Source organism: Apium graveolens, chromosome 9 (assembly GCF_009905375.1).
Source record: "Apium graveolens cultivar Ventura chromosome 9, ASM990537v1, whole genome shotgun sequence".
Lineage (NCBI taxonomy): Eukaryota > Viridiplantae > Streptophyta > Magnoliopsida > Apiales > Apiaceae > Apium > Apium graveolens.
The window spans coordinates 214458959-214475665 of NC_133655.1; the positions used below are offsets into that span (position 1 = coordinate 214458959).

Genomic DNA, 16707 nt, shown 5'->3' on the forward strand with positions numbered 1-16707 from the left:
AAAAAATCACATTTGGATTAGCTGCTGGAAGTTGTTGTGCTCAAGTGCTTTGGATTAGAAATCAATTAATGGACTATGGCCTAGTGTTACATAAAATTCTTATAATGTGTGACAATACTAGTTCCATATCTATTATTGTTAATCCAGTTAATTATTGTAGAACCAAGCACATTGATGTAAGGTACCAATTTATTAGAGAACATGCTACAAATGGTACCATTGAGCTTATTTTTGTTCCAAGAAAAAAACAATTAGCTGACATTTTCACTAAACCTTTGAATGAAGCAATTTTCACTAGACTTGTAAGTGAAATTGGTATGTTAAATTCTTCATCCTAAAGGCAAGAACTCATCTATTGTGTTGCAACAGATTAATTTCTGATAAATCAAAATTTGTTTGATTTAATTGGAAATTAACTGGAATATGATTAATAAATATTTCAGAATCTCTGTATATTCATCTTTCAATATTTAAAATTCAACTTGGAACTTTTTAAATTATGAGAAAAACTATATAGTCAATATGTGAAATTAATATAAGGCAGAACTAAAAATGAACAAAAGTATATAGAGAACTGAGTCTCGATAAGTCTAAATGACTTCTCAACAAGTCATTTTGAGACTTCTCGATAGAGTTCTCGATAAGTCTATTTATTCTCAAAGGACTTCTCGACAAGCCTCATTATGACTTCTCGATAAGTGTTGTAGAGATCTCGACATATGTTTATACATGAAGTTATCTAAAAATATGAATTTTAGACTTCTCGATAACTTAGAACTGAAATAATTTAATTCAATAAATTATTTTAGTAAAAATACTTTTGATACAAAATCATTTTAATTTTATATTGATTTATTCAATGAAAATTGGAATAATTCAATCCATTAGGACAAACCGGGCATCTATTTTACATCTTGATAAGTCATTATCTAGTTCTCAATAAGAGTTAAGATAGTGACATCTCGACACGAGTTTTCTAATTCACGTGACTTCTCAATAAGTAAATATCAACCGTTTATTCCTACTTCTCGACAAGTCACATCTCTAAGCTTATAAATACCCAGACATCTCGACATAACCCCTCTTTACACTTTCGAGATCTCAATTGACCTAGATTTTGCAAATCTTCACTGTTCTCTCTCGTTTTAAACTCTTTCTTTCTCAAATTTCTTACCCACTCAAACTCAAACACTTACAATGGCTACAAACAATGTTAGAGCTGTTATCCAAAAGGATGATAACAACTAGTTGGCTTTTACAGATGCAAATCAAGCTCTTGACAGTTTCAAATGCTTTGTCAAGTTTCTTTCTGAATCGTATCTTGCAGGAGCTTTAACTGCTAGCCCTGTTCTCTACTGGACGTGCTCAATAAATTCTGGAACTCAGCTGTGGTGAATATTGTTGTGCATGAGAACCAGGCAGTTTCCTTGGTTTTGAATTGCTCAAATTAGGGAAGAAAGGCGGAGTTTAATGCCAATGATGTCAACAAAGCTTTGGCCACTTCTACAGATGGCATGGTGGAGGTACCTACAACACAAGAACTGGCTGAGTTTATGGATTTCATAAACTACAGTGAGAAGATCAATCTTGCCAGTCTCAACAAGAAGCATCTAAGGAGGGAATGGTCCTTTCTATTTGATTCTATTGTGAGAGCCTTCACATGTAGGAATAATGGGTATTACAATATATCCAGTATTGTACAGAAGCTGGTGTTCTCCATGGCCTACAATAAGCCCATAAATGTTGGCTTATTGATCTTGGAAGAACTCAACACCAGGCTCACAATGCCACTGGTAAGTAGAGGTAAGGAAATTTTCTTCCCTAGATTCATAATATCTACTTTAAACTATAAAGTTGCAGACATTCATATGATTGATGGAATTGATAGAAGTAAAATAGGCAATTATAAACAGGTGTCCAAAATATTATTTGGGTCACTCATTACAAAGAATCAGGTGAGGGTAGCTCTAAATGTCACTGACTTTATGTTGGAGAGATTTAAGACCTACTCTTATCCTTTTCCTGACATGAGGTCTAATGAAGGTTCTAGTTCAGTAATGGCTCTTGTACCTATAGTAGTACAAAAATAGGATAACCAACAGGAGCCTTCCCAAACTGAGACCCTTCCTTGAAACCACTAGAAGCTAGGGAACCAACTACTTCAACCTCCCTACAGGTTGGAGTTAGTAAAAAGAAGAGAAAATAAACACCAATAGTTACTATTTATGAGAGTGTTGAGGACCAAATAGCTATTGAGTCAAACTTGGTCAAAAAGCCAAAGAAGTCTAGAAAGGTTGAGTTGACCACTCAAATAGCCACCTCTGTATATTCTCAAAAAGTTGCAGTTGTAACAAAGGGGAATGAAAAGACTCTAGGGGCACCTTCTCAACAAGGTGTCATTATTGAACAAAACAGTCTCCCCACTGCATCTTGTAAAGAGTCTGCACCATCTCTTGAGCACTCTCAAGAGGTTGAAAGAAGCAATTTGGATGACACACACCATGAGAGCACATCTCTTAAACTCCTTCGTCCATTCGGGGGGAGTTGCCAAAAATCAACTCTGAATTTCAAATCTTATTTCTCAAAATTTTCTACTTTTAATGAAGGGCTTGAATCTATTTCTCAAGCCTTTCCAAAATCAAGTGACACAGTTCAAGAAACTGTGATCACCAATCATACACAACAATTAGATAGCGAGAGGCTACATGCTAAGGTAGACCTGGATGACACCATCATAAACACAGGGGTTTCATTAGTTTTCACTGAAAACCCTGTGCATGTTCCTCTAGCACCTTCATGTGCACCACAGTCTTCACAGACTACTAGGTTTGAGGGTTGTACTCTTGAGGGAGAGCTACTCAAATCCTCTCCAATTCAGTTGGAGGTTTCATAAGTATGAACAACTCCCCTCACAACCCTGGTTAAAATTGCTTTGTCAATTGAAGCTAGGAGTCCAATTTCCAATGATCCAGTCATTAAGGAGGCAAGCATAGCACATTCAAGTTCTAGTTCCTTGCAAGAGGAACAAGGGTTTGAGGCCATGGTACATTATAGTAACCTGGTGAAATCATCTCCAATTTAAATGGAGGTTCCCACTAGTGGTGAACAATACACTATCACAACCACGGCTCAAGCTGTGAGTTCAACTGTGACTCCTGTCATAGGTACAGTTACTACCCCATCCCAAACACCTCAAACACAGCAGACCAATCTTCTACATCAAACACTACCCATCAACCCTCACACCTCATATCTCAATGGTTGTAGGATGCTCAAACTCAGCCAATCACAATGAATGACCTTCTTGTAATCACTTTATCGTGCTGCATAAGCACACACCCTAATCCTTTGTGCGACGCGTCACTATATATCACAAAATCACCTTTTCCGTCTGGCAATGCCAACACCGGGGCCGTTACCAACCTTTTCTTTAATTCTTGAAAACTGTTCTAGTATTTTTCCATCCATTCAAACTTCTCTGTCTTACGAGTAAGTCGTGTCAAAGGGGCTGCGATCTTCGCAAATTCGAACAGGGGTAAGTGGTCATCCCAATTTCCTTTGAAATCAATGGCACATACTCGTAGCATATCTTCTAGGGTCTGAATAGTCCTTTCGCTTTACCCATCAGTCTGGGGGTGGTAAGCGGTACTCATGTTTAATCTGGTGTCTACGCATTCCTGGAAGCTTCTCCAAAATCGGGAATTAAACCTTCGGTCTCTATCTGACACTATGGCTACAGGAACGCCGTGTATCACTACAATTTCCTTCAAGTAAATATCCACCAACTTGTCTACGGTGTACCTTTCATTGATTGGTAGGAAGTGTGCGGACTTGGTCAATCTATCTATGATAACCCATATGGCATCGTGATTGGTCTTTGTCCTTGGTAGGCCTGTCACAAAATCCATGGCTATATGCTCCCATTTCCATTCCGGAATTTCCAGGGGCCATAATAGTCCACTAAGTCGCTGATGTTCTGCCTTCAGTCTCTGTCATGTCAAGCACTTGCTGACCCACTCTGCTACTTCTCTCTTCTTGTTAGGCCACCATTAAACTTTATAATGCTCCATTAAACTTTGAATTGGTGTATTTGTACTCAAGTTGGTGTTTTAATATGTTTTCTAGTATTTTTGCATTTCAAGCATTAATCCGGGATTCAGGTGAATTAGCATTGATTTGATGCCAATATGGTGTTAGGATGGTGTCCAAGGAATAAAGGCTCATGAAGGCCAACTCGTTACAGCAAGAAAAGAAGGCAATTCCAGTTTTTCCAGAAGACCGGCGCGCCCGCGCTGTGCTAGCGCGCGGCCGTGCCAGAGAAATAGAATGTCAGCACGCCCACGCTGGTGAAGCGCGCCGCCGCGCCAGATCGGGAATCCAGTTTCCTGTTTCAATTAGAAGACTATTTTTCTGGGATTACGGATTAATTGGGGTGCTATTTAAAGAAAATAAAATTACGTTTTTTATAACGGAGCTTAAGGAGACGACAAGAAGACCTATAGCACAATTCAACGAAGGCTAAGAAGATCTAGTTTATTCTTGTGAATCTTTGTTCTAAGTTGTAATCTTGGATGCTCGTTTCTTGTTTTGTTGAACCTAATACTCTGGATTACGTACTTTGTTTATTATTTTTTTTATAAAGACTACGTTTATTATACCATGTTTTCATCGGAACCCACGTTGATGATGAGTCCGATTTTGGGTTAATCGTTATCGTGCTTTTCTAGCGGATTTATTTATGGATTTCTTTAGTTGATTTGTTTTGATGCCTTAGTGTGTGGTGATTGTATGATAACCTAGTTTTGGTTGTGCTTATTCATCTTATGAGCGTCGTGAAGTTATAAGAAAGTGTGTTAATTCTTAATGAAGGGACAGTGAATTTAAGGATTTAGACCTTGCTATGCTAGCATAGGTTCATGTATTATTGTTATGCATGATTCGTAGGTAATTTTTAACAATCTTATTTGCCCTATATAATCACGATAGATAACTTGTGCATTAAACCGTTATGTTGTCAAATTCTACAGACATATAGGGTCTCAATATAATTGGTGTCTACTCAGCTTCTATCTCTTTTGTGGATGTCTGGTAGTATGGTACGCGTACAACGAAAGTTGGCGTTTATCAGTTTCGTGTTATTTGATTAGTGTCATCACCATTACATGTTAAGGTTAAGAACAAAAAGGCTATTGAATGAAGTACTTAATAAAGTTAGAATCCCATGTTTGTGTCGTATATTATTCAACTCTCTTTAATCTCTTTAGTTAATGTTCTCTAGTATAATTCTCAATAGTTAATTGTAGTATAATCAAAACCCAAATTGTTATTCATCTTAGCATTGAATAATAGCCCTATCATTATTGCATAAGTGCATAAATCACAAGTTAACCTAAACCAGTCTCTATGGGAACAAATTAGAAATAATTCTATATTACTTGCGATCGCGTATACTTGCGTGAAATATTAGCACGTGTTTAGCGACTAACACCAGCTAACAGGCCTTGCAAGCATCACCCAATAGTTACTCACAACTAATATGTCCAATCAAGACTATCAGAAAATCTTGTTGTCATACAAAGAAGATGTTGAAGATCAACAAGCCTAGATTACTGATGAAGCTGAGCATGATGGGAATATAGATGCATGACTGTCTAAAGATTTCAGTATAGACATGGATGATGCCTTGGCTAGATTCAGGGAATAATATGTCTCAATTTTGGGGAGCAATGCCAAGGTTCTCACTCCCAAGAGGTGTATGATGCTATCACAGAGGTCTAAAAAGCACAGCTAAAAGCTTTCCACTTTATTGGTAAAGCATTGGAAAAGACTCTGAATAATCATCAAGAAAAGGTCAAGAAAATGGTGAGTGACAAGATTGATCAATTGGTGCCATCTCAGATTGAGATCAAGAATAAATTCAACAAATTTGCTGAGAAGGTGGCCACCTTCAGTCTGGCTGGTGTGGAGACTAGCATCAGAAATCTAAAGCAATAAATATCTAGCAACAATAACACAAAGTTCAAGTAAGAGCAGCTTCACAAATCTAGATATGAATCTTCAGATTTATGATGGAAGGAATCAGAGATTCAGTACAGGCCACCTTTGGTGCTTCTCTCCCAACTAGTTCATAACCTCTATCTACATCCACCAACCTACAAATCCAAAACTTACAAGCTCAAGTCTCCACTCTTCAATCTTCCAATGAATCTCTTTCAGCTCAAGTCTCTCAACTGACCTCATTGGTGTAAAGTCAATGATAAGTGGATTTTATATCCACTTGGAATGCTTTATTACAAGCTTAAATTGGTGTTTTGGACTCAAGTTGTTGGTATTTTGATGTGTTTTTATGTTAATGCATTTCAGGTATCAGTTAAATGAAGAAAAGAGCTTTTAAAGGAAATATGATTAAAAGTGATCAGAATTGGAAGCCAAGGCCACTGTCAAGTTGTATAGAATCTCAATAGCTTCGCGTGAGCATTTGAATCGCCTAATTCTGACGAGTAGAACTCAAGTTATGGCCAAAACAAGATTCATCAGAATATTTTTCCCAGTCAGTAGCTGAGCGCCCGCTCAGAGAGCTGAGCGCCCGCTCAGAGAGCTGAGCGCCCGCTCAGGGCGCGGCTGGTCGCTGATTTCGCTGAAAAAACCTTTTTTGAGTGAAATTTGACGATTTTAAGGGTCCATGTCCACTAGGGGCGTATATATACTTAAAAAAAAGGGTTTTCATCATCCGGGAAGATTGGGATACCAAGGAGAAGACCTAGAAGCATAGAACAACTCCGAAAAAGAAGATCTTGTTTTCAACTTGTGATTCTTTGAATTAGTTGTAACTTTGGATGCTCATTTTCGTTCTTGTTGAACCTAGATCTCGTTTATTCGTACTTTGATTATTATTTAGTTTATTAAGACCTTGTTTATACCATGCTTTCATTGGAACCCATGGTGACGATGAGTTCGATTATGGGCTAATCGTTGTCATGGGATTCTAGCGGATTTACTTATGGATTTCAATAATTAATTATTTCGATATCTTGGTGTGTGGTGATTGTATGATATCCTAGTATTGGTTGTGCTTATTCGTCTTATGTGCGTAGCTAATATATAAGATAGCGTGTTAATCTCTATTGAAGCGACAGTGAATATAGAGGTTTAGAACTTGCCATGCTAGCATAGGTTCATGTATGTGTATGCATGATTCGTAGGTAACTCTAACCGTTTTACTTGCCCTATGTAATCAAGATAGATAACTTATGTTTAAACCATTATGTTGTCAAATTCTATAGACATATAGGGTCTCAATATAATTGGTGCCTATTCAAATTCTATCTCTTTTGTGGATGTCTGGTAGAATGGTACTCGTTCAATGAAAGTTGGCGTTTATCAGTTTCGTGTTATCTGATTAGTGTCATCACCATCACATGCCAAGGTTAAGAACAATAAGGCTATTGAATGGAGTAGTAATGAAGTTAGAATCCCATGTTTATCATATATATTAATTTAACCTCAATTCTCTTAGTTAATGTTATTTAGTATAATCTCTTAGTTTAATAAAAACCCAATTTGTTATTTTTCTTAGCATTGAATGATAACCATACATTGTTGCATAGGTGCATAAATTGAACTTAACCTAAACCAGTCTCTGTGGGAACGAATCTGATTTATATCTTATACTATTTGCGAACGCGTATACTTGCGTGAATATTATCGCGTGTTTTCGCCCTAACAAGTTTTTGGCGCCGCTGCCGGGGACTCGGTGTTAATTTTTAGTTTATGTGCTTGTCATCAGTGGTCGTTAAAGTTGACTGACTCGGATTATTTTACTTTCACGATTTATTTGTTTGTGTTTCAGGTACTCATTACAATGGGAGATCCAGCAGCACGAACGAAAGCCTTGATGGACTTTTCTCAACCCAAGATCAATGACATTCAATCTAGCATTATCCGGCCAGCTATCACAGCTAATACCTTTGAGATCAAGCCTGGCATAATTCAATGGGTACAGACTTCAATCCAGTTTGGGGGTTCTCCAACGGAAGATCCCAATACGCACATTAGGGATTTCATTGAGATTTGCGACACCTTCAAGTTCAACGGTGTTTCTGAAGATGCTGTGAAGCTGAGACTGTTCCCATTCTCTCTGAAGGATAAGGCTAAGAGCTGGTTACACTCTCTACCAGCTGGTTCGATTACTTCTTGGGAAGATCTTGCTCAGAAGTTTCTTACTAAATTCTTCCCTATGGCGAAGATAGCTGCACTCAGGAATGCTATTACTCAATTTGCGCAACAAACGAGAGAATCGCTAAGTGAAGCTTGGGAGCGCTACAAGGAGATGCTTAGGAAGTGTCCTCATCATGGAATTCCTGATTGGATGATCATTACTTGTTTTTACAATGGGTTGGGAGCACAGTCCAGACCCATGCTCGATGCAGCATCAGGCGGAGCATTATGGGCAAAGAGCTATAAGGAAGCTTATGATCTAATTGAACTGATGGCTGCTAATGAATATCAGTATCCAACCCAGAGATATCCACAGGGCAAGGTAGCAGGAGTTCTTGAAGTGGATACAACTACGGCTATCACTGCTCAACTAAAGGCGTTGTCTATGAAGATCGATTCTCTGGCTAACTATGGTGTTAAGCAGATAATTAGTGTTTGTGAGCTGTGTACAGGTCCGCATGCGACAGAACAATGCGCTATATCTAGCGACTCAGCTCAGTTTGTGAGCAACTTTCAGAGATCGCAGCAACCAGTTCCAGACACTTATCATCCTGACAACTGGAATCATCCTAACTTCAGCTGGAGCAACAATCAGAATGTGATGCAACAGCCATTCCAGCAGTTTGCAAATAAGCTATTTAACCCTCCTGGTTTTCAGCAACAATTTACACCAAGACAACAACTCCAACTTCAATAACAAACTAATGATGCAGGTCTATCTTCGAATGAAAAATATGAATTGGAGGAGTTGAGGCTTATGTACAAAAACCAGGCTCTTATATGCCAAAGCCAGGCTGTTTCTATCCAGAATCTGGAGAACCAAATAGGGCAAATTGCTAATGCCTTATTGAATCAACCACCAGGAACACTTCCTAGTGATACAGAAATAAATCCAGGCAAGAGGGAAGTTGAAGAACAGGTGAACGCCATCACCTTAAGGTCTGGAAAGGTCGCAAGCCCCCAAGTTCAGCAAGACGAAGAGCCTGAAAAGTCTCAAGTTCCAGAATCTGAAGTTTTGGCTGAAGAAGATGTGCAAAAGGAAGTAGAGGTGGAACCAAGGAAGACTACTGTGGAACACACTCCTCCTGAGGGTAATACAGGGGAGAAACAGATTTATCCTCCACCTCCTTTTCCTAAAAGGCTGCAGAAGAAAAAGCTGGATAAGCAGTTTGAGAAGTTTCTGGAGGTGTTCAAGAAACTTCATATCAACATACCTTTCGCTGAAGCTCTTGAACAGATGCCTAGCTATGCGAGGTTTATGAAAGGTATTCTCTCTCGGAAAGTGAATCTCGATGACTTAGAGGCCGTTGCTCTCACGGAGGAATGCAATGCTGTGCTACAACAGAAGTTGCCTCCGAAGCTTAAAGATCCTGGAAGCTTCACTATTCCTTGCACCATCGGAAACTTGTCGTTTAACAAGTGTTTATGTGATTTAGGAGCTAGCATCAATCTGATGCCCTTATCTATCTTCAAGAAGCTTGGTCTGCCTGAGCCAAAACCAACATACATGTCATTGCAACTAGCTGACTGTTCCATCGCTTATCCACGAGGTATAGTGGAGGATGTCTTGGTCAAGGTGGATAAACTCTTCTTCCCTGCTGACTTTGTAATTCTTCATTTCGAGGAAGATAAGAAGATTCCCATCATCTTGGGAAGACCATTCTTGGCTACAGGCCGAACTATGATCGATGTGCAAAAAGGAGAGCTTACGATGAAGGTTCACGATCAAAATGTCACTTTTAATGTGTTCAAGGAAATAAAGTTACCCACAGCTAAAGAGGAGTGTTTTAAAGTAGAGCAACTGCAGATTTTGAATGCACCTCCGTGGAAGAGGAAGTTGGATATGCCATTCGATTCTCTTGGGTTAGCAGAGCTGAAAATTTCTCAGGAGCGTTTTGAACCATTTACTCAAGAAGCTCCCATACTTGAGCTCAACCGACAGCCAGATCACTTGAGTTATTCATTCTTAGGTGCACCCCCTGACAAGGGGTTGGGATATATCTTTGATTATGTAGAGGGTAGCCGAACGGATCCTCCAGTGCCTATAGAGGGTTCTTCTCATGTGCAACAGGTAGTTGATAGGACTGGTGTTGGTGATGAGCAGTACAGGCGAGTAATTAGGCGTATGGAGGCCATGCACGACATTCACCGTTATTTTGCTGAAGATTTGACACATGCTTTCGGTACTATTTTCCGAGACACTAGTGGCGAGGTTGATTGGCCACCTGATCCTCCACCCGACGAGGGTGAATCTCCCGCTAATTAGGTATGCCTGAAATCCTTATTATTGCCTTCAATGAGGACATTGAAAATTTTAAGTTTGGGGGTGATAATGTAAGGATTAGTAGTGTGTGTCCATATAGATTCATGTTGCATGTTTAGTTGTAGTTCATTCATATTTTTGTATGATTGTTCATTTAGGACATATTTGTTTATTTTTATGTAATTTCATATAGTTACATTTGCATGCATATTTAGCATGATCCCTTAAGATGAACTATGATATTTGATAAGTTGATGTTGATTTCAGTGTGGTGATGATGAATAGAGGGATGTTTAAGTCCTAATGAATTGATTTGCATGCCAGAAACAAATATTTTTACAAAGTCTTATAGGGTTGCTTTTGATCTAGATCATGATCATACTTGTTTGTTGTTGAGATTTAATCACTTGGTTATATTTAGAATTTGTGATATTCTCGTAGTGACGTAAAAACACTGATTCTTTTTATCTGGAGAAAAACTTGGATTTCATTGCTAGTTGTTGTAAGGCTAGGTGTCAAATGGCTAGTAGCCGGCTCATATTTTTATGAGTAGTCTAGGGTTGAATGAGATGGAGCGAAACGCACTCATTCAGAAATTGTTGAAAAAAAAGAAAAAAGAGAAAAAAAAAAGAAAGAAAAAAAAGTATGTGTTTATGCATAATTGATCAAGAGTGAGCTCTTTAATACTCGAGTTATTAAGTTCTAGGGGACTTTGTGCCTAGTGACCTAAGGCTTTTATAGTCTGGGATCCGCTAACCTAACGCTCGCTACATGGGTATTATTGCATAAGTCTTTTGGGACCTCATTCATTGCACGGTCAAATAAGCATCTTTGCTATGTGTTCAATAATAGTGTGAATCCTTGTATAACTCTAGTAGAAAGGAGGTATTGTGAGTCATAATGCGTTTATTGTCTATTCTGTTTATAAACTTTTGATTGTTTCAATGATATATAAGTTAGGGTTATTGATCTAGTATCGAGAGTATATCTGTTAAGCATCCACACACGCATGTTTCTGGTTTATGAGTTGGTTTGTGGGATTTATTCAAACTCTGTTTCAAGTTATTGCATTCTTAGAGGCATTGGCTTATTCATTTGGTTATGGTTATTCTGAGGGGATCGATTGCATTATCATTTAGTTGCATTCACGTAGTTGCATTCATGCATTAGGTTTGTTTTGTAGTTTTGAGTCTGTTTATGCTTGAGGACAAACATCGATTCAAGTTTGGGGGTGTGATAAGTGGATTTTATATCCACTTGGAATGCTTTATTACAAGCTTAAATTGGTGTTTTGGACTCAAGTTGTTGGTATTTTGATGTGTTTTTGTGTTAATGCATTTCAGGTATCAGTTAAATGAAGAAAAGAGCTTTTAAAGGAAATATGATTAAAAGTGATCAGAATTGGAAGCCAAGGCCATTGTCAAGTTGTAGAAAATCTCAATAGCTTCGCGTGGGCAGTTGAATCGCCTAATTCTGACGAGTAGAACTCAAGTTATGGCCAAAACAAGATTCATCAGAATATTTTTCCCAGTCAGTAGCTGAGCGCTCGCTCAGCAGAGCTGAGCGCCCGCTCAGAGAGCTGAGCGCCCGCTCAGGGCGCGGCTGGTCGCTGATTTCGCTGAAAAGGCTTTTTTGAGTGGAATTTGACGATTTTAAGGATCCAGGTCCACTAGGGGCGTATATATACTTAAAAAAAAAGGTTTTCATCATCCGGGAAGATTGGGATACCAAGGAGAAGACCTAGAAGCACAGAACAACTCCGAAAAAGAAGATCTTATTTTCAACTTGTGATTCTTTGAATTAGTTGTAACTTTGGATGCTCGTTTTCGTTCTTGTTGAACCTAGATCTCGTTTATTCGTACTTTAATTATTATTTAGTTTATTAAGACCTTGTTTATACCATGCTTTCATTGGAACCCATGGTGACGATGAGTTCGATTATGGGCTAATCGTTGTCATGGGATTCTAGCGGATTTACTTATGGATTTCAATAATTAATTGTTTCGATATCTTGGTGTGTGGTGATTGTATGATATCCTAGTATTGGTTGTGCTTATTCTTCTTATGTGCGTAGCTAACATATAAGATAGCGTGTTAATCTCTATTGAAGCGACAGTGAATATAGAGGTTTAGAACTTGCCATGCTAGCATAGGTTCATGTATGTGTATGCATGATTCGTAGGTAACTCTAACCGTTTTACTTGCCCTATGTAATCAAGATAGATAACTTGTGTTTAAACCATTATGTTGTCAAATTCTATAGACATATAGGGTCTCAATATAATTGGTGCCTATTCAGCTTCTATCTCTTTTGTGGATGTCTGGTAGAATGGAACTCGTGCAACGAAAGTTGGCGTTTATCAGTTTCGTGTTATCTGATTAGTGTCATCACCATCACATGCCAAGGTTAAGAACAATAAGGCTATTGAATGGAGTAGTAATGAAGTTAGAATCCCATGTTTATCATATTTATTAATTTAACCTCAATTCTCTTAGTTAATGTTATTTAGTATAATCTCTTAGTTTAATAAAAACCCAATTTGTTATTTGTCTTAGCATTGAGCGATAACCATACATTGTTGCATAGGTGCATAAATTGAACTTAACCTAAACCAGTCTCTGTGGGAATGAATCTGATTTATATCTTATACTATTTGCGAACGCGTATACTTGCGTGAATATTAGCGCGTGTTTTCACCCTAACAGTCAACAACAAGATATAAAGTACCTAGTAGACTCCCATAAACATCTACAAATGCAGAATTTAGTATCTTTGGGGGCTATTATGGGAGCTTTAAAAATACCTCTACCATAATCACCACAATTAGTTAGGACTACACTTTCTCTACCTTCAATCTCTGTGCCTGCTACTAAGACTAAGGGGGAGATGGGGTCATATCTACACCTACAATCATCATGCCAAGCCACAACTCAAATTCAAAAGAAGGATGATGTTGGAATGGACAGACTCTTGAAGGATGATGTTGGAATGGGCAGACTCTTGAAAGCAGCTAAAGGACCTTATCCTTAAAAAGGAATTTGATGAACTCCTTAAAGCTCTCATGATCTCTCTTAACAACAATCACTTCACCTATAAAAAGGCTTTGGACAGGAACATAAGCTTTCTGAGAGTGGTAATGGTGATAAATGAAAATTTCAGGGAAAAGAGGATTATTGCAAACATCAATGACTCAGTTTTGGACAGGTGTATGCAGGTGTCTCTTTCTTATCTCCAATATAGAAGAGCATCTGAGCTGGACATCCTAATCAATAATGTCAACAAGGTGATTTCAGAGGACACTCTCTTGCTGAATGAACTCAAGAAAGGTCAAATAGCTGCATTTCCAGAAGCTTACCTTCAGCCTAGCAAGGGAATGGCCTACATCTGTCCATCAACCAAAAGGTGCAAACATTTTATGATCCCTAAGCACTTTGTCTTGGGAAACCTGAGATTGATCATGACTTTGAAGACTGATTTAAAGACCAAGAAGAGCAAAAGCATGGAAGATGAAGGGATGATCAGGATTTTGGGTAGATACTTGAAAAATGCTGAAACTATATTGCCTAGAACTCAAATCAATACTTAAGATGACTTGGATGATGATGAGCAGAAGAAAAGTCAGCAAAAATCTTCTGGATCAAATCCAAGTCAATCTAGCAAAGCAACTGGCAGCAAGGGTAATGACAAGAAAAATAAGAAAGAGGAAAAGAAGGGAAGAGATGATGGTAAAAGGAGAAAAGGGTAACAAAACAACAAGATATCCAAGAAACCCAAATTTTACAAACTTACAAAACTCAAATTCCTAAACCTAGCCAAACAAACACTCAATCAATCCAACCTCAAAAACTGAAGTACCTATACAAACCAACTACAAATTCCCTACTCAAAATACCAATCAAAGCTAGCCAAACCTCACTCAAGAAATTATCAAGACCACCTTCATTCAAGCCTCCATCTAAAAGTCACTTTAAAACTGCAGAAAGAAAACCAAAGAGAATTCAAGCTAGTGCTGGAGTCATCTGCAACTGTTTCAATCAGGTTGACTTTCTACCAGTTTCAAGAAGCATAACAGATGATGATTATCACCAACAACTAGCTGAAAAGATAGTCAAAGTTTGGGTTATTTCTCTGGGAGAAGTCAGAATCTACTACAAGGATGGTTCCTTCATTTTGTTGAATAGAGAAATAATAGAGACATTTTCAACTGTGGAATTGGAGAGGGTGATTAGTTTGATGAAGGCTAAGGACTCAAGTACAAGAATGAGGAAGGTTGTGCTAGCTAAAAGGTTGAGAAAAAGGAACATCAGGCATGCTAGGAAAAAGGCTGAGGGAAGAAAGGGAAAGAAAATATGCAAGGGAAATTGAGTTGTTTGAACAAATATCTAATGAATTAAAGGCAAAGGGTTTGAGTAGAGTTTCTAAGGATGAACATTTTCTAAACATCAAGGTTGGAAGATTCTTAAAATTCAGAATTTATCTTCTCAAAAACTACTCATTGGAAGAATGTCTCAAGCTAGTGGAAGCTCTAAGAGGGACTGAAATCATTGAAGAACTTGAAGTGCTAGTTAAAATCAAGGACCTAATTGAAAAAGAGCCTGGCTATAAGAAATTCACCTAATATTTGTAATTTGTGAACTGATGTAAATTTCCAATGTATAAAAAGTACTTGTCAATCTGTCAATTTTATTGTATTTAATTTTAGCTTGGGGTTAGTCTTGTTATTAGTCATGAATTTGTGATAAGCAATCTTCTCACAAATTGGGGGAGATTGTTGTGCAAGACATGCTTGTATAATAACAAGACTAAGTCATATTGACAGCCCTAAGATTAAGTTGTTTGATAATCAATATCTGTATTTTGTAATTATATTCCTTAGGTTTGTAAACATGTTTAGTAGATTAGACTGGGAGATTTTTCTGTGAACAGTTTCAAGCTAAGGAACAAAACTATGGAAGAAGATCAAGTCATAATCAAGCCTCAGAGAAAAGATGTAGAAGCTTGAAGTTGAATAATGTTGTTCTATGGAAAAGGTTTTAAGTCAATATATCGACAAGTCACAGATCAAGGTATATCGAGAAGTCAGTCAAGAAGTCCAAAATGACTTGTAGAGAAGTCCAAAATGACTTGTAGAGAAGTCTTAAGAGATATCGACAAGTCAATACCCCATGTAGAGATCTCATAGATATCGACAAGTCAAATGAAGATATAGAGAACCGGAGATATCGACAAGTTAATACCTCATGTAGAGATCTCATAGATATCGACAAGTCAAATGAAGATATAGAGAACTGAAGATATCGACAAGTCAATACCTCATGTAGATCTCATAAATATCGACAAGTCAAAATGTGTATATAGAGATCTCAGAGATATCGACAAGTCATTTCTACATGTAGAGATCTCAGATATATCGATAAGTCAAATATACTGTTAGGAATATGTGTATTAGTTTGATCATAAGTTAAGCAAAACACTTAAGTAGAAATCTAGTGTTTGTAGCCTCAACGGATAAGACCATCTTGGCTATCCGTTGAAGGAGTAGCCTTACTTAGCAATAAGTTTGGTATTGTAGCACATTTCACTCTCTGGTTTCAAGCTGTAATTCTTAGATGTTGTTAGGAAATAATCAGTCATGTTGACTACTAATGGATGTACAAATAGGAGGGCTAATTGTAAATATTTCATGCCTTGTAATTTTGTATAAGTGAAGAAGTGTCAACGGATATTGAAGACCTTCAACGGATAAGAAACAAAGCTTCAACGGATGTCTCTAATGCTTCAATGGATAATATCCATCAACGGATAAATGCTTCAACGGATAAAGCTTCAACTGCTAGAGCATCAACGGATAAAGCCATCAATAGATGAAAGCTTTAATGGATGCTCAGTCTCATAGCAGTTGATAGTGACAGTTAACAAAGATGACAGAGGCACATGGATTGACAGAGATGTGGTAGCCTATTTCAGGAACAACAGAAAAAGCAGCCGTTTTTAGTCTGGTTCAAAATGGAAAGTCAACAGATAATTCCATATTACACTGGATAAAAATGGAATAGAAACAAGTGGAGAACTATTGTCTTATTGTACTTTATATTTGTCTTCACTTGTAAACTTGGTGATATATAAACCAAGTAGTAGCTAGTAATTAGATGTGAATTTTCCCTGAGCTGTTTAGAAATATCAAGAGAGAAAATCATCTAGTTTGTACTAGGAAGCAGCTGTGATT

The 16707-nt window shown here is 37.8% G+C and overlaps 1 non-coding gene across 1 annotated transcript; it reads right to left on the reverse strand.

Annotated features, from left to right (window-relative positions):
* Positions 1-8251: 8251 nt before the first annotated feature.
* LOC141688269 (small nucleolar RNA R71) lies at positions 8252-8358 on the reverse strand. Its single transcript, XR_012561725.1, has one exon. It is a non-coding gene; the product is annotated as a small nucleolar RNA R71 (small nucleolar RNA).
* Positions 8359-16707: the final 8349 nt, after the last annotated feature.